At 38.3% G+C, this 19,702-nt stretch overlaps 5 non-coding genes across 5 annotated transcripts; all 5 read right to left on the bottom strand.

Moving 5' to 3' along the window:
* Positions 1-478: 478 nt before the first annotated feature.
* Positions 479-642, bottom strand: LOC115190855 (U1 spliceosomal RNA). The gene has a single exon (XR_003877438.1). It is a non-coding gene; the product is annotated as a U1 spliceosomal RNA (small nuclear RNA).
* Positions 643-2,699: 2,057 nt separating this feature from the next.
* LOC115190877 (U1 spliceosomal RNA) lies at positions 2,700-2,863 on the bottom strand. Its single transcript, XR_003877459.1, has one exon. It is a non-coding gene; the product is annotated as a U1 spliceosomal RNA (small nuclear RNA).
* A 2,057-nt stretch (positions 2,864-4,920) lies between these two features.
* On the bottom strand, positions 4,921-5,084 carry LOC115190876 (U1 spliceosomal RNA). The gene has a single exon (XR_003877458.1). It is a non-coding gene; the product is annotated as a U1 spliceosomal RNA (small nuclear RNA).
* A 2,058-nt stretch (positions 5,085-7,142) lies between these two features.
* Positions 7,143-7,306, bottom strand: LOC115190869 (U1 spliceosomal RNA). The gene has a single exon (XR_003877452.1). It is a non-coding gene; the product is annotated as a U1 spliceosomal RNA (small nuclear RNA).
* A 2,024-nt stretch (positions 7,307-9,330) lies between these two features.
* LOC115190854 (U1 spliceosomal RNA) lies at positions 9,331-9,494 on the bottom strand. The gene has a single exon (XR_003877437.1). It is a non-coding gene; the product is annotated as a U1 spliceosomal RNA (small nuclear RNA).
* Between the last annotated feature and the right edge of the window lie 10,208 nt (positions 9,495-19,702).

Genomic DNA, 19,702 nt, shown 5'->3' with positions numbered 1-19,702 from the left:
ATGTCTGTGGAATGGTAATGGATACAATATACAAAGTTGATGAGCCTTGGTGATATAGACCGATTCCATTTCAGATGATATGGGACTCCCAATCACGACCGTATGTGAGGCAGCCTGTTTATTGTGGTCTTAAATTACAAACGGTCATATAAATGACTTAATTATCTAGCGAATAAAACACCTCAATCCAGATTACATCTGAGGGCGCAAAATGATCCATTCACAAGTAGGCCTTTTCCTTGACATAATCAGGACATGACAGGCATAAATAATCACCAGTGCTACAATAACAGATCACACACATTGTGGTTATCAGAAGACAAAATGTATCTCTGAGGCCTTAGTTGGCTTTTAAATATATCCTACATTCTATAACCATTCATCTGAAAAGGAAGAAAATGTAAATGATGATAAATCTCTTTGTCAAAAGAGTTATAACTCGGAATACCAGTTTATACATTATTTTTAACATCAAGATCAGGGGAGAGCGCGAACGCAGTCCCCCACTACCAGAAATTATGCAATCGAGATTTCCACATTTGGGAAATTCGCAGGGGTCAGCACAGCCGGAGTGCAATGGCTGAGCCTCGCCCTGGGTGAACCGCCTTCTTGATCACGGTGTCTCCCTTGCCAGGTAAGTATGAGTTGTACACATTGGTAGAGGGGCACTCATTCCAGGACAAAGGTGTTTGTCTAACGGTTACCACTTCTACTACTGACAATACCACATCATATCGACCAGGGTCTAATAACGTTTACTAATACAGTTGCGGACAAAGCGGTGGAAATGCGATGCACTTTGTTTTATTATATTATATCGCTGTCTGACTATTTTTCCCATCATGCAACACGGTAGAAATGCTGAAATCACATTCGTGCTTACACAGCCAACCGAAAGACACCAACTATTTCTGGTGTTTTGTAGAGTTCCAGACATTGTAGGAATAGTTTCATCACATACGACCCCAGATATAAAGGAGAAACAGTCGCCTACTACTTCATCAACAACAACAAGACACAGTAGTAGCTACTAGGGATAGGGGGCGATATTTTGACTTCCGGATGAAAAGCATGCGCAAAGTAAACTGCATGCTACTCAGGCCCAGAAGCTAGGATTTGCATTGATAGATATGGATAGAAAACACTCTAAAGTTTCTAAAACTGTTAAAATAACGTCTGTGAGTAAAACCGAACTGAAATGGCAGGCGAAACGCCGAGGACAAACCATCCCCCTCCCCCCAAAAGAAATCCTCCTACCACTGATTTCAATGGCTGGCACTTTTATAAAAGGGCGAAATCGTGCCCGATTGCAGTTCCTAGGACTTCCACTAGATGTCAACAGTCGTTAGAAAGAGTTGCAGGCTGTTTTTTTTTTAACAACAAGTTAAGCTTTATTTTGATGTGTTGCACTTGTGATTTCATGAAAGTTTAATATTTATAGTAATTTAATTTGAATTTCGCGCTCTGCAATTTCACCGGATGGTGGCCAGGTGGGACGCTACTGTCCCACCTATCCCAAAGAAACAAGTTCTTATTTACAATGAAGGCCTACACCGGCCAAACCTGGACAACGCTGGGCCAATTGAATAGGCTACTGCAACTCATAGTTTGTAGTACTTTTCAGACAGGTGACCTATTATAAATTATAAACTGGGTGGTTTGAGCCCTGAATGCAGATTGACAAAAACGAATATTTTTACTGTTATAATTTAGTTGGTAACCAGTTTCTAATATCAATAATGCCCTTCTGGGGGTTTGTGGTATATGGCCAATGCTAGAGTGACCCCTATCCACAAGAAGGGCAGCAAAACAGACCTGTATCAATTTTGAGTGAGCGGTCTAAGATGCTGGAAAAAGTAATTTATGAACAGATAGAGGAATATACTGGCAAGAATACTCTTTTATCCAAACTACAGTCTGGTTTTAGAAAGACCCACTCCACTGACATCTCTGTTTTGACTGACTTCATCAGGATAAAGTGGATCAGGAAAATGTCTGTGGAATAGTTGACCAGGGAAATGTCTGTTGTCATGGTAATGGTTGACCAGGGAAATGTCTGTGGAATGTTAATGGTTGACCAGGGAAATGTCTGTTGTCATGGTAATGGTTGACCAGGGAAATGTCTGTTGTCATGGTAATGGTTGACCAGGGAAATGGCTGTTGTCGTGGTAACGGTTGACCAGGGAAATGTCTGTTGTCATGGTAATAGCTGACCAGGGAAATGTCTGTGGAATGGTAATGGATACAATATACAAAGTTGATGAGCCTTGGTGATATAGACCGATTCCATTTCAGATGATATGGGACTCCCAATCACGACCGTATGTGAGGCAGCCTGTTTATTGTGGTCTTAAATTACAAACGGTCATATAAATGACTTAATTATCTAGCGAATAAAACACCTCAATCCAGATTACATCTGAGGGCGCAAAATGATCCATTCACAAGTAGGCCTTTTCCTTGACATAATCAGGACATGACAGGCATAAATAATCACCAGTGCTACAATAACAGATCACACACATTGTGGTTATCAGAAGACAAAATGTATCTCTGAGGCCTTAGTTGGCTTTTAAATATATCCTACATTCTATAACCATTCATCTGATAAGGAAGAAAATGTAAATGATGATAAATCTCTTTGTCAAAAGAGTTATAACTCGGAATACCAGCTTATACATTATTTTTAACATCAAGATCAGGGGAGAGCGCGAACGAAGTCCCCCACTACCAGAAATTATGCAATCGAGATTTCCACATTTGGGAAATTCGCAGGGGTCAGCACAGCCGGAGTGCAATGGCTGAGCCTCGCCCTGGGTGAACCACCTTCTTGATCACGGTGTCTCCCTTGCCAGGTAAGTATGAGTTGTACACATTGGTAGAGGGGCACTCATTCCAGGACAAAGGTGTTTGTCTAACGGTTACCACTTCTACTACTGACAATACCACATCATATCGACCAGGGTCTAATAACGTTTACTAATACAGTTGCGGACAAAGCGGTGGAAAAGCGATGCACTTTGTTTTATTATATTATATCGCTGTCTGACTATTTTTCCCATCATGCAACACGGTAGAAATGCTGAAATCACATTCGTGCTTACACAGCCAACCGAAAGACACCAACTATTTCTGGTGTTTTGTAGAGTTCCAGACATTGTAGGAATAGTTTCATCACATACGACCCCAGATATAAAGGAGAAACAGTCGCCTACTACTTCATCAACAACAACAAGACACAGTAGTAGCTACTAGGGATAGGGGGCGATATTTTGACTTCCGGATGAAAAGCATGCGCAAAGTAAACTGCATGCTACTCAGGCCCAGAAGCTAGGATTTGCATTGATAGATATGGATAGAAAACACTCTAAAGTTTCTAAAACTGTTAAAATAACGTCTGTGAGTAAAACCGAACTGAAATGGCAGGCGAAACGCCGAGGACAAACCATCCCCCTCCCCCCAAAAGAAATCCTCCTACCACTGATTTCAATGGCTGGCACTTTTATAAAAGGGCGAAATCGTGCCCGATTGCAGTTCCTAGGACTTCCACTAGATGTCAACAGTCGTTAGAAAGAGTTGCAGGCTGTTTTTTTTTAACAACAAGTTAAGCTTTATTTTGATGTGTTGCACTTGTGATTTCATGAAAGTTTAATATTTATAGTAATTTAATTTGAATTTCGCGCTCTGCAATTTCACCGGATGGTGGCCAGGTGGGACGCTACTGTCCCACCTATCCCAAAGAAACAAGTTCTTATTTACAATGAAGGCCTACACCGGCCAAACCTGGACAACGCTGGGCCAATTGAATAGGCTACTGCAACTCATAGTTTGTAGTACTTTTCAGACAGGTGATCTATTATAAATTATAAACTGGGTGGTTTGAGCCCTGAATGCAGATTGACAAAAACGAATATTTTTACTGTTCTAATTTAGTTGGTAACCAGTTTCTAATATCAATAATGCCCTTCTGGGGGTTTGTGGTATATGGCCAATGCTAGAGTGACCCCTATCCACAAGAAGGGCAGCAAAACAGACCTGTATCAATTTTGAGTGAGCGGTCTAAGATGCTGGAAAAAGTAATTTATGAACAGATAGAGGAATATACTGGCAAGAATACTCTTTTATCCAAACTACAGTCTGGTTTTAGAAAGACCCACTCCACTGACATCTCTGTTTTGACTGACTTCATCAGGAAATAAGTGGATCAGGAAAATGTCTGTGGAATAGTTGACCAGGGAAATGTCTGTTGTCATGGTAATGGTTGACCAGGGAAATGTCTGTGGAATGTTAATGGTTGACCAGGGAAATGTCTGTTGTCATGGTAATGGTTGACCAGGGAAATGTCTGTTGTCATGGTAATGGTTGACCAGGGAAATGGCTGTTGTCGTGGTAACGGTTGACCAGGGAAATGTCTGTTGTCATGGTAATAGCTGACCAGGGAAATGTCTGTGGAATGGTAATGGATACAATATACAACGTTGATGAGCCTTGGTGATATAGACCGATTCCATTTCAGATGATATGGGACTCCCAATCACGACCGTATGTGAGGCAGCCTGTTTATTGTGGTCTTAAATTACAAACGGTCATATAAATGACTTAATTATCTAGCGAATAAAACACCTCAATCCAGATTACATCTGAGGGCGCAAAATGATCCATTCACAAGTAGGCCTTTTCCTTGACATAATCAGGACATGACAGGCATAAATAATCACCAGTGCTACAATAACAGATCACACACATTGTGGTTATCAGAAGACAAAATGTATCTCTGAGGCCTTAGTTGGCTTTTAAATATATCCTACATTCTATAACCATTCATCTGATAAGGAAGAAAATGTAAATGATGATAAATCTCTTTGTCAAAAGAGTTATAACTCGGAATACCAGTTTATACATTATTTTTAACATCAAGATCAGGGGAGAGCGCGAACGCAGTCCCCCACTACCAGAAATTATGCAATCGAGATTTCCACATTTGGGAAATTCGCAGGGGTCAGCACAGCCGGAGTGCAATGGCTGAGCCTCGCCCTGGGTGAACTGCCTTCTTGATCACGGTGTCTCCCTTGCCAGGTAAGTATGAGTTGTACATGTTGGTAAAGGGGCACTCATTCCAGGACAAAGGTGTTTGTCCAACGGTTACCACTTCTACTACTGACAATACCACATCATATCGACCAGGGTCTAATAACGTTTACTAATACAGTTGCGGACAAAGCGGTGGAAAAGCGATGCACTTTGTTTTATTATATTATATCGCTGTCTGACTATTTTTCCCATCATGCAACACGGTAGAAATGCTGAAATCACATTCGTGCTTACACAGCCAACCGAAAGACACCAACTATTTCTGGTGTTTTGTAGCGTTCCAGACATTGTAGGAATAGTTTCATCACATACGACCCCAGATATAAAGGAGAAACAGTCGCCTACTACTTCATCAACAACAACAAGACACAGTAGTAGCTACTAGGGATAGGGGGCGATATTTTGACTTCCGGATGAAAAGCATGCGCAAAGTAAACTGCATGCTACTCAGGCCCAGAAGCTAGGATATGCATTGATAGATATGGATAGAAAACACTCTAAAGTTTCTAAAACTGTTAAAATAACGTCTGTGAGTAAAACAGAACTGAAATGGCAGGCGAAACGCCGAGGACAAACCATCCCCCTCCCCCCAAAAGAAATCCTCCTACCACTGATTTCAATGGCTGGCACTTTTATAAAAGGGCGAAATCGTGCCCGATTGCAGTTCCTAGGACTTCCACTAGATGTCAACAGTCGTTAGAAAGAGTTGCAGGCTGTTTTTTTTTTAACAACAAGTTAAGCTTTATTTTGATGTGTTGCACTTGTGATTTCATGAAAGTTTAATATTTATAGTAATTTAATTTGAATTTCGCGCTCTGCAATTTCACCGGATGGTGGCCAGGTGGGACGCTACTGTCCCACCTATCCCAAAGAAACAAGTTCTTATTTACAATGAAGGCCTACACCGGCCAAACCTGGACAACGCTGGGCCAATTGAATAGGCTACTGCAACTCATAGTTTGTAGTACTTTTCAGACAGGTGATCTATTATAAATTATAAACTGGGTGGTTTGAGCCCTGAATGCAGATTGACAAAAACGAATATTTTTACTGTTCTAATTTAGTTGGTAACCAGTTTCTAATATCAATAATGCCCTTCTGGGGGTTTGTGGTATATGGCCAATGCTAGAGTGACCCCTATCCACAAGAAGGGCAGCAAAACAGACCTGTATCAATTTTGAGTGAGCGGTCTAAGATGCTGGAAAAAGTAATTTATGAACAGATAGAGGAATATACTGGCAAGAATACTCTTTTATCCAAACTACAGTCTGGTTTTAGAAAGACCCACTCCACTGACATCTCTGTTTTGACTGACTTCATCAGGAAAATAGTGGATCAGGAAAATGTCTGTGGAATAGTTGACCAGGGAAATGTCTGTTGTCATGGTAATGGTTGACCAGGGAAATGTCTGTGGAATGTTAATGGTTGACCAGGGAAATGTCTGTTGTCATGGTAATGGTTGACCAGGGAAATGTCTGTTGTCATGGTAATGGTTGACCAGGGAAATGGCTGTTGTCGTGGTAACGGTTGACCAGGGAAATGTCTGTTGTCATGGTAATAGCTGACCAGGGAAATGTCTGTGGAATGGTAATGGATACAATATACAAAGTTGATGAGCCTTGGTGATATAGACCGATTCCATTTCAGATGATATGGGACTCCCAATCACGACCGTATGTGAGGCAGCCTGTTTATTGTGGTCTTAAATTACAAACGGTCATATAAATGACTTAATTATCTAGCGAATAAAACACCTCAATCCAGATTACATCTGAGGGCGCAAAATGATCCATTCACAAGTAGGCCTTTTCCTTGACATAATCAGGACATGACAGGCATAAATAATCACCAGTGCTACAATAACAGATCACACACATTGTGGTTATCAGAAGACAAAATGTATCTCTGAGGCCTTAGTTGGCTTTTAAATATATCCTACATTCTATAACCATTCATCTGAAAAGGAAGAAAATGTAAATGATGATAAATCTCTTTGTCAAAAGAGTTATAACTCGGAATACCAGTTTATACATTATTTTTAACATCAAGATCAGGGGAGAGCGCGAACGCAGTCCCCCACTACCAGAAATTATGCAATCGAGATTTCCACATTTGGGAAATTCGCAGGGGTCAGCACAGCCGGAGTGCAATGGCTGAGCCTCGCCCTGGGTGAACCACCTTCTTGATCACGGTGTCTCCCTTGCCAGGTAAGTATGAGTTGTACACATTGGTAGAGGGGTACTCATTCCAGGACAAAGGTGTTTGTCTAACGGTTACCACTTCTACTACTGACAATACCACATCATATCGACCAGGGTCTAATAACGTTTACTAATACAGTTGCGGACAAAGCGGTGGAAAAGCGATGCACTTTGTTTTATTATATTATATCGCTGTCTGACTATTTTTCCCATCATGCAACACGGTAGAAATGCTGAAATCACATTCGTGCTTACACAGCCAACCGAAAGACACCAACTATTTCTGGTGTTTTGTAGAGTTCCAGACATTGTAGGAATAGTTTCATCACATACGACCCCAGATATAAAGGAGAAACAGTCGCCTACTACTTCATCAACAACAACAAGACACAGTAGTAGCTACTAGGGATAGGGGGCGATATTTTGACTTCCGGATGAAAAGCATGCGCAAAGTAAACTGCATGCTACTCAGGCCCAGAAGCTAGGATATGCATTGATAGATATGGATAGAAAACACTCTAAAGTTTCTAAAACTGTTAAAATAACGTCTGTGAGTAAAACCGAACTGAAATGGCAGGCGAAACGCCGAGGACAAACCATCCCCCTCCCCCCAAAAGAAATCCTCCTACCACTGATTTCAATGGCTGGCACTTTTATAAAAGGGCGAAATCGTGCCCGATTGCAGTTCCTAGGACTTCCACTAGATGTCAACAGTCGTTAGAAAGAGTTGCAGGCTGTTTTTTTTTGAACAACAAGTTAAGCTTTATTTTGATGTGTTGCACTTGTGATTTCATGAAAGTTTAATATTTATAGTAATTTAATTTGAATTTCGCGCTCTGCAATTTCACCGGATGGTGGCCAGGTGGGACGCTACTGTCCCACCTATCCCAAAGAAACAAGTTCTTATTTACAATGAAGGCCTACACCGGCCAAACCTGGACAACGCTGGGCCAATTGAATAGGCTACTGCAACTCATAGTTTGTAGTACTTTTCAGACAGGTGACCTATTATAAATTATAAACTGGGTGGTTTGAGCCCTGAATGCAGATTGACAAAAACGAATATTTTTACTGTTATAATTTAGTTGGTAACCAGTTTCTAATATCAATAATGCCCTTCTGGGGGTTTGTGGTATATGGCCAATGCTAGAGTGACCCCTATCCACAAGAAGGGCAGCAAAACAGACCTGTATCAATTTTGAGTGAGCGGTCTAAGATGCTGGAAAAAGTAATTTATGAACAGATAGAGGAATATACTGGCAGGAATACTCTTTTATCCAAACTACAGTCTGGTTTTAGAAAGACCCACTCCACTGACATCTCTGTTTTGACTGACTTCATCAGGAAAATAGTGGATCAGGAAAATGTCTGTGGAATAGTTGACCAGGGAAATGTCTGTTGTCATGGTAATGGTTGACCAGGGAAATGTCTGTGGAATGTTAATGGTTGACCAGGGAAATGTCTGTTGTCATGGTAATGGTTGACCAGGGAAATGGCTGTTGTCGTGGTAACGGTTGACCAGGGAAATGTCTGTTGTCATGGTAATAGCTGACCAGGGAAATGTCTGTGGAATGGTAATGGATACAATATACAAAGTTGATGAGCCTTGGTGATATAGACCGATTCCATTTCAGATGATATGGGACTCCCAATCACGACCGTATGTGAGGCAGCCTGTTTATTGTGGTCTTAAATTACAAACGGTCATATAAATGACTTAATTATCTAGCGAATAAAACACCTCAATCCAGATTACATCTGAGGGCGCAAAATGATCCATTCACAAGTAGGCCTTTTCCTTGACATAATCAGGACATGACAGGCATAAATAATCACCAGTGCTACAATAACAGATCACACACATTGTGGTTATCAGAAGACAAAATGTATCTCTGAGGCCTTAGTTGGCTTTTAAATATATCCTACATTCTATAACCATTCATCTGATAAGGAAGAAAATGTAAATGATGATAAATCTCTTTGTCAAAAGAGTTATAACTCGGAATACCAGCTTATACATTATTTTTAACATCAAGATCAGGGGAGAGCGCGAACGCAGTCCCCCACTACCAGAAATTATGCAATCGAGATTTCCACATTTGGGAAATTCGCAGGGGTCAGCACAGCCGGAGTGCAATGGCTGAGCCTCGCCCTGGGTGAACCGCCTTCTTGATCACGGTGTCTCCCTTGCCAGGTAAGTATGAGTTGTACACATTGGTAGAGGGGCACTCATTCCAGGACAAAGGTGTTTGTCTAACGGTTACCACTTCTACTACTGACAATACCACATCATATCGACCAGGGTCTAATAACGTTTACTAATACAGTTGTGGACAAAGCGGTGGAAAAGCGATGCACTTTGTTTTATTATATTACATCGCTGTCTGACTATTTTCCCATCATGCAACAACGGTAGACATTCTATATACATTGAACTGTTTGTCTAAATGTCCGTCTGATTACACACAAGTAGGCGATGTACCAAAATGCTGAAATCACATTCGTGCTCACACAGCCAACCGAAAGACACCAACTATTTCTGGTGTTTTGTAGCGTTCCAGACATTGTAGGAATAGTTTCATCACGCTTGTTTTCTGCTCCTCAGTAAAAAATGATTCCACCATCGACCACAGGGTGGCATTACGACCCCGGATATGGAGGAGAAACAGTCGCCTACTACTGCAAATCAAATCTTATTGGTCACTTTCACGTGATTATCAGATGTTGTTGCGGGTATTTTGAAGTGCTTCTAGCTCCAACAGTGCGGTAATATCTAACAAATTACACAACATTTACCCAATACACACAAATCTCAGTAGGAATGAATTTAGACTATATAAATATGGATGAGCGATGTCAGAGCTGAACGGACTAAGATACAGTAGAAAAGTCCCACCCAGCAAACTGTCCTTAAAAAGACGACTATGCCCGACGGCTAATATACATTCGGTTTTGGTTGAAAGTTGAAAAGACGTCCGTCTACGGCCCGTTTTGGTTGAAAGTGAAAGATGAAATGATGTATTTTTCAGGTCGTTGTTTAAACGACTTGCAAATAACATCATTTCAGTGTACTTGTAGCCTATACACGTGGAGGCAGTAACCACAAAATGGTCTGTCATTTTTTTAAATGAACAATCACACTACTCATTACATTACGCTAGTATTTGCACAAAACATTCAGTCAAAGAACACGATATAAAACAATGATAATAAACAAAATACAGTTAAGTTCAAATAAATATAATTAATTGAATAATTATCCATCAAAATGATAGCTGTATTTCGCTGCGTTAGCAACAGCGCCGTTGTTGTGGAGACTTGGAAACCACCACTTCCGGCTCTACCAGGAGCTTGAGGTGGTCTGCCACAGCTCTCTGAACATCATGGTCAGTGGCCTTGCTGTTCCATTTCTAGACTGCAGCTCTTAACACCAAAATAAACACAGTAAGTTATAGAAAAGACTAATGGATATGGAGGATCTTACAGGTTCCCACGACACCTAAATCAGCATTCAGGGCTCAAACCACCGGTTTATCACTAATCAATGGTGGATATTTTGTGTGGTGCAGTAATAATTATAATGTATTACATTTATTCAGAATAATTTACAAGTGGATAAATGTGTTTTGCTTTTCCGCGTCTATCAAAAAAGATAAAACAATATATTTACAAGATAAGTTGTTAAAGTTGTCCTTCTCAGGGGTTGACAGTTGATTATGGCCGGGCTCAAACTTGCACGCAGTGTAGAAAAGACAAGGGCCTGTTTGAATGGCGCCAGTTGTCTCCTTCACTCCTCCCTAATAGACTATTATAATCACATTCATTGGTAAACTCTGAACAACTGCAGCCTAATATATTTGTCAATATGCAGAGATCGCAAGTAAACAATTCAACTTAAATGGTGGAATGTTTAGCGGACTGGTTGCTCAGGAGACAAAGGCAGATGAGCGCTATAGGCTACTATATATATATATATTGTTCCTGATTGCTTGGTACAGTGTAAACAACACAAAATAAATGATAGGTGTACCAGAGAGTTGATCTGTACTAATGAAAAACAATGATAAAGCCTTTATTATTATTATTTAGGCCATTGTATACTGTAGGATAATTATTCATGAGAATGCTTGAATGTATTTAAATGCTGGACTAGTAGGTTGTGTGATGAAATGAAGTAATAATAAGGACTAATTGATAACAGGCCAGAAAGCTGAACAACACCAGCATAATGACATACTAGAGTCTGCTCTAATGAAGAACAACAAATGGTAAAGCTTTTATTAGGGCTACAGCAGAGCAAAATAAAAATAAACAGCATAATGACATACTAGAGTCTGCTCTAATGAAGAACAACAAATGGTAAAGCTTTTATTAGGGCTACAGCAGAGCAAAATAAAAATAAACAGCATAATGACATACTAGTGTCTGCTCTAATGAAGAACAACAAATGGTAAAGCTTTTATTAGGGCTACAGCAGAGCAAAATATAAATAAAACCAGAATTTGAGAACCTGTCATGTTGTGTTGACCGTTAAACATTTTTAGAACTTGTGTGTCAATAAGTTAAAAGGTCATTAAGGTCACATGATCACCTCATTCAAGGTGGGGGGCGGCAGGTAGTCTAGTGGTTTGAGTTGCTGGATCGATCCCCGAGCTGACAAGGTAAAAATCTGTCGTTAATAAACGGCGACTGTCGTTAATAAATCTAAATTGCCAAGCTCCTAAAACCATTCTTCTCAAAAAGGGACTACACAAATTACCACCATGCAAATGAATAATTGGTTTAGAAGACAAAATAAGAATCTAGCCTATTAAAACAGACAGAGCAGGTCATTTTGATTCTGTGACCTTAGTGACCCTTTCAGCAATGGGAGGGTGTAGTAAAGGCTGTTCTTATGCACAACGCAACTCAGCGTTGCCTGGATACAGACTGTAACCATGTGTGGTTACGGTACCACAACACCCGGAGGACTTTGTTTTTATGGCTATGACACTCACAGCCATGATAAAATGTCATCATAACACATTGGCTCTCATGTATTATTGCTCAAATATACCATGGCTGTTAGCCAATCAACTTTAAGGGCTCAAACCACCCAGTTATTAATACAAAATATACTACAGAATAATGACATGTTTGTAGGGACCGTTGACAACAGAGTACACAGTTGTGTTTCCTAATCCCCGCTTCGCGTGATGGCCGTTGAAGTTGAACAAGGACATCAGGCCGTTGGTAAAGAGCCTGATAGTCAAGCACACATAGGAAGTACTTTATGAATGGAACACTTTCAAACTGCTGAGGAGAAAAGGCTCTTGGATTTACTGTCTTTGTTGCAGACAGTTTGTATCACTAACGATACCTTTAAAATGACTTCCTTATTGGATCCATTCTAGAGATATGACATACCAACATGACCTTGTTGGCAGTCGTTTGTGTCCTTACCACCAATTTTTTTTAACCTTGCAATCTGTATCAAGAGACTTTGTTTGAAACACCGGAAGTTATGCAGTAACCACTGTCTCAGTATGACTACTTAAAAAAATATATCTACAGGCATTGCTTATGAGAGTGAAATTAACTAATTGTATAGCTTTCGGTCGGTAGTGTGAAAAATGCTGACTAAATCTACAGTGTAAATGAAATGTCAAAGTAAATGTCAATTTCACCATCAGATTCTGTGCATCTACACTTTGGAGCTGCTTGTCTAGTTGCTCAAAGTCTTCGTCTCCATCCTCTTCACATGGAACTCAGAGTCACAGGGCTCTGCTCTCCCAACACGTTTCACCTCCTCCAATATCTCCACCAATTTAGTTAGGACACACTTCTGAAATTCTGAAAGGAGAACATTTTGTTGACACTGTGGAAATATGGGGTTGTCACACGCAAGACGATCCTGACAGACAAGATTGTGATTGCAAAAATGTTTTGACATTTTACTTGCAATAATACATATAGTTCAACGTTTCAATAATATTCTATATTCTAATGGATTTAGTGTTTAACTTTAACACAAGTTTCAAGTTTGTAGTAAATTTTGAGTCGTTTCACAAAAATAGTTGGCTTTTTAATTAGTGCATCATTTATACATTAAATATCAGAGAATCAAAAGACACACATTTCCTGGAACAATCCTCTTACTGTCAATATTCATGGGAAACAGCTCTGGTCTAGCGGAGGGAATGGGAGGGTGAGAGCTGCGATGCTCTTGGCTCCGTTGGGACTGGCAAGTAGAAGCCCTGGAATAAATCTGCAGAATTCAAAGCCAACTCAGTGTCAACCCAGAGATAAACAGCTAAAAAATATATTTTTGCAAATCTACAAACTACAAAACATATTTTAAGGATAGTTTTAATCTTCAGTTATCAAGTATAATGTCTGCTCATCGTAAGGAAACTAGCGCTGATGAGCGAACGCATCCCCATCGTGTGCATGTTGTCTGTGTGTGCTCTTTAGTTACTACAGTTGAAGTCGGAAGTTTACATACACCTTAGCCAAATACATTTAAACTCAGTTTTTCACAATTCCTGATATTTAATCCAAGTAAAAATTCCCTGTCTTAGGTCAGTTAGGATCACCACTTTATTTTAAGAATGTGAAATGTCAGAATAATAGTAGAGATAATGATTTATTTCAGATTTTATATCTTTCATCACATTCCTAGTGGGTCAGACGTTTACATACACTCAATTAGTGTTTGGTAGCATTGCCTTTAAATTGTTTAACTTGGCTCAAACGTTTTGGGTAGCCTTCCACAAGCTTCCCACAATAAGTTGGGTGAATTTTGGCCAATTCCTCATGACAGAGCTGGTGTAACCGAGTCAGGTTTGTAGGCCTCCATGCTCGCAAATGCTTTTTCAGTTCTGCCCACACATTTTCTATAGGATTGAGGTCAGGGCTTTGTGATGGCCAATCCAATACCTTCCTGACATTTCTCCAAAACGTACGATCTTTGTCCCCATGTGCAGTTGCAAACCGTAGTCTGGCTTTTTTATGGCGGTTTTGGAGCAGTGGCTTCTTCCTTGCTGAGCAGCCTTTCAGGTTATGTCAATATAGGACTCGTTTTGTACCTGTTTCCTCCAGCATCTTCACAAGGTCCTGTGCTGTTGTTCTGGGATTGATTTGCACTTTTCGCACCAAAGTACATTCCTCTCTAGGAGACAGAAAGCGTCTCCTTCCTGAGCGGTATGATGGCTGCGTGATCCCATGGTGTTTATACTTGCGTACTATTGTTTGTACAGATGAACGTGGTACTTTCAGGAGTTTGTAAATTGCTCCCAAGGATGAACCAGACTTGTGGAGGTCTACAATTGTTTTTCTGATTTCTTTTGATTTTCCCATGATGTCAAGCAAAGAGGCACTGGGTTTGAAGGTAAGCCTTGAAATACATCCACAGGTACACCTCCAATTGACTTAAAAAATGTCAATTAGCCTATCAGAAGCTTCTAAAGCCATGACATAATTTTCTGGAATTTTCCAAGCGGTTTAAAGGCACAGTCAACTTAGTGTATGTAAACTTCTGACCCACTGGAATTGTGATACAGTGAATTATAAGTGGAATAATCTGCCTGTAAACAATTGTTGGAAAAATTACTTGTGTCATGGAACAAAGTAGATCTCCTAACCGACTTGGCAAAACTATAGCTAAGAAATTTGTGGAGTGGTTGAAAAACGAGTTTTAATGACTAAAACCTAGGAACACAAGCATTTCGGCTATGGAACCCTGACCAGTTCACCGGACGTGCTTGTTGCACCCTCGACAACTACTATGATTATTATTATTTGACCATGCTGGTCATTTATGAACATTTTAACATCTTGACCATGTTCTGTTATAATATCCACCCGGCACAGCCAGAAGAGGACTGGCCACCCCTCATAGCCTGGTTCCTCTCTAGGTTTCTTCCTAGGTTTTTGGCCTTTCTAGGGAGTTTTTCCTAGGGAGTTTTTCCTAGCCACCGTGCTTCTTTCACATGCATTGCTTGCTGTTTGGGGTTTTAGGCTGGGTTTCTGTACAGCACTTTGAGATATCAGCTGATGTACGAAGGGCTATATAAATTCATTTGATTTGATTTGATTTCACTACACCCACAATAACATCTGCTAAATATGTGTATGCGACCAATAAAATCTGATTTGATTTAAATGGCCCCTGGGTGTGAGAATTCATCAGTGAAAAATATATTGAAAAAGGTTGGTAAACCAATACATAGTCAGGGCTGGGGTCAATTTCATTTAAATTCCAGTTATTCAGGAAGTAGACTGAAACTCTAATTCCAATTCTCCTCAATGCTTTTCAATTTAAACAATTTAGATTTGGAATTTGGTTGATTTTCTGAATTGACTGGAATTCAAATGGAAGTGGCCCCCAACATGTACATAGTCACTATGAAAATATAGACCTTAATGATATTTTTAGTAAAAGTGAAATGTTGTGTTTATTATCTATTGTGTTTTAATCTATGAGTGTCTGTGTGTCTCTCTCTTTTTCTTTCTCTGTGTTTCTGTCCATGTGATTGTGTGTGTGTGATTGTGTGTGTTTCTGTCCATGTGATTGTGTGTGTGTGTGTGTGTGTGTGTGTGTCCAGACACCACTGCCAAGCCAGGAATAATTCTACAAAACCTGTTGGTCTTCATGGAGATACGGAACCTTGACTTTTAACACATGTTGATATGTTACAGCCTTATTAATTATTATTGGTCTTCATGGAGATACGGCACCTTGACTTTTAACACATGTTGATATGTTACAGCCTTATTAATTATTATTGGTCTTCATGGAGATACGGCACCTTGACTTTTAACACATTTTGATATGTTACAGCCTTATTAATTATTATTGGTCTTCATGGAGATACGGCACCTTGACTTTTAACACATGTTGATATGTTACAGCCTTATTAATTATTATTGGTCTTCATGGAGATACGGCACCTTGACTTTTAACACATTTTGATATGTTACAGCCTTATTAATTATTATTGGTCTTCATGGAGATACGGCACCTTGACTTTTAACACATGTTGATATGTTACAGCCTTATTAATTATTATTGGTCTTCATGGAGATACGGCACCTTGACTTTTAACACATGTTGATATGTTACAGCCTTATTAATTATTATTGGTCTTCATGGAGATACGGCACCTTGACTTTTAATACATGTTGATATGTTACAGCCTTATTAATTATTATTGGTCTTCATGGAGATACGGCACCTTGACTTTTAACACATGTTGATATGTTACAGCCTTATTAATTATTATTGGTCTTCATGGAGATACGGCACCTTCGGAAAGTATTCAGACCCTTTGACTTTTTCCGGAATTTGTAACGTTACAGCCTTAATCTTAAACTGTTTTTTTCCTCATCAATCTACAATACCCCATAATGACATCACAATACCCCATAATGACATCACAATACCCCATAATGACAAAGCAAAAATGGGTTTTTAGAAATTTTAGCTAATTTATTTCAAAATAACTACCCGGAAATATCACATTTGCATAAGTATTCAGACCCTTTACTCAGTACTTTGTTGAAGCACCTTTGGCAGCGATTACAGCCTCAAGTCTGCTTGGGTATGAACCCTACAAGCTTGGCACACCTGTATTTGGGGAGTTTCTCCCATTGTTCTCTGCAGATCCTCTCAAGTTCTGACAGGTTGGACGGGGAGAGTTGCTGCACAGCTATTTTCAGATCTCTCCAGAGATGTTCGATCGAGTTCAAGTCCAGACTAGTCGGGTACTGCGAATGTGTCTGGGAAACTGGCTCTGAGAATGGTTGTGTTGATATTCAGCCCCTCTCATGAACCTCTAACAGGCCAACAGTGACTTCTGTACAGACTGTAACGTAACAAAATGTGAAAAAAGTCAAGGTGTCTGAATACTTTCCGAATGCACTGTATATACACACCACAGCATATCTTTATTGTAATATATTCTACATATATGTCACAGCATATCTTTATTGTAATATATTCTACATATATACCACAGCATATCTTTACTGTAATATATTCTACATATCTACCACAGCATATCTTTACTGTAATATATTCTACATATCTACCACAGCATATCTTTACTGTAATATATTCTACATATCTACCACAGCATATCTTTACTGTAATATATTCTACATATCTACCACAGCATATCTTTACTGTAATATATTCTACATATCTACCACAGCATATCTTTACTGTAATATATTCTACATATCTACCACAGCATATCTTTACTGTAATATATTCTACATATATACCACAGCATATCTTTACTGTAATATATTCTACATATATACCACAGCATATCTTTACTGTAATATATTCTACATATCTACCACAGCATATCTTTACTGTAATATATTCTACATATATACCACAGCATATCTTTACTGTAATATATTCTACATATATACCACAGCATATCTTTACTGTAATATATTCTACATATATACCACAGCATATCTTTACTGTAATATATTCTACATATCTACCACAGCATATCTTTACTGTAATATATTCTACCTATATATACCACAGCATATCTTTACTGTAATATATTCTACATATCTACCACAGCATATCTTTACTGTAATATATTCTACATATCTACCACAGCATATCTTTACTGTAATATATTCTACATATCTACCACAGCATATCTTTACTGTAATATATTCTACATATCTACCACAGCATATGTTTACTGTAATATATTCTACATATCTACCACAGCATATCTTTACTGTAATATATTCTACATATCTACCACAGCATATTTTTACTGTAATATATTCTACATATATACCACAGCATATCTTTACTGTAATATATTCTACATATCTACCACAGCATATTTTTACTGTAATATATTCTACATATATACCACAGCATATCTTTACTGTAATATATTCTACATATATACCACAGCATATCTTTACTGTAATATATTCTACATATGTACCACAGCATATCTTTACTGTAATATATTCTACATATCTACCACAACATATCTTTACTGTAATATATTCTACATATCTACCACAGCATATCTTTACTGTAATATATTCTACATATATACCACAGCATATCTTTACTGTAATATATTCTACATATATACCACAGCATATCTTTACTGTAATATATTCTACATATCTACCACAGCATATCTTTACTGTAATATATTCTACATATCTACCACAGCATATCTTTACTGTAATATATTCTACATATATACCACAGCATATCTTTACTGTAATATATTCTACATATATACTACAGCATATCTTTACTGTAATATATTCTACATATATACCACAGCATATCTTTACTGTAATATATTCTACATATATACCACAGCATATCTTTACTGTAATATATTCTACATATCTACCACAGCATATCTTTACTGTAATATATTCTACCTATATATACCACAGCATATCTTTACTGTAATATATTCTACATATCTACCACAGCATATCTTTACTGTAATATATTCTACATATCTACCACAGCATATCTTTACTGTAATATATTCTACATATCTACCACAGCATATCTTTACTGTAATATATTCTACATATCTACCACAGCATATGTTTACTGTAATATATTCTACATATCTACCACAGCATATCTTTACTGTAATATATTCTACATATCTACCACAGCATATTTTTACTGTAATATATTCTACATATATACCACAGCATATCTTTACTGTAATATATTCTACATATCTACCACAGCATATTTTTACTGTAATATATTCTACATATATACCACAGCATATCTTTACTGTAATATATTCTACATATATACCACAGCATATCTTTACTGTAATATATTCTACATATCTACCACAGCATATCTTTACTGTAATATATTCTACATATCTACCACAACATATCTTTACTGTAATATATTCTACATATCTACCACAGCATATCTTTACTGTAATATATTCTACATATATACCACAGCATATCTTTACTGTAATATATTCTACATATATACCACAGCATATCTTTACTGTAATATATTCTACATATATACCACAGCATATCTTTACTGTAATATATTCTACATATCTGCCACAGCATATCTTTACTGTAATATATTCTACATATCTACCACAGCATATCTTTACTGTAATATATTCTACATATATACCATAGCATATCTTTACTGTAATATATTCTACATATCTACCACAGCATATCTTTACTGTAATATATTCTACATATATACCACAGCATATCTTTACTGTAATATATTCTACATATCTACCACAGCATATCTTTACTGTAATATATTCTACATATCTACCACAGCATATCTTTACTGTAATATATTCTACATATCTACCACAGCATATCTTTACTGTAATATATTCTACATA

Source organism: Salmo trutta, unplaced genomic scaffold (genome assembly GCF_901001165.1).
Source record: "Salmo trutta unplaced genomic scaffold, fSalTru1.1, whole genome shotgun sequence".
NCBI classification, from domain to species: Eukaryota; Metazoa; Chordata; class Actinopteri; order Salmoniformes; family Salmonidae; genus Salmo; species Salmo trutta.
The sequence above is the reverse complement of the archived record's forward strand: the minus strand, read 5'-3'. Positions and strand labels throughout refer to the sequence as shown.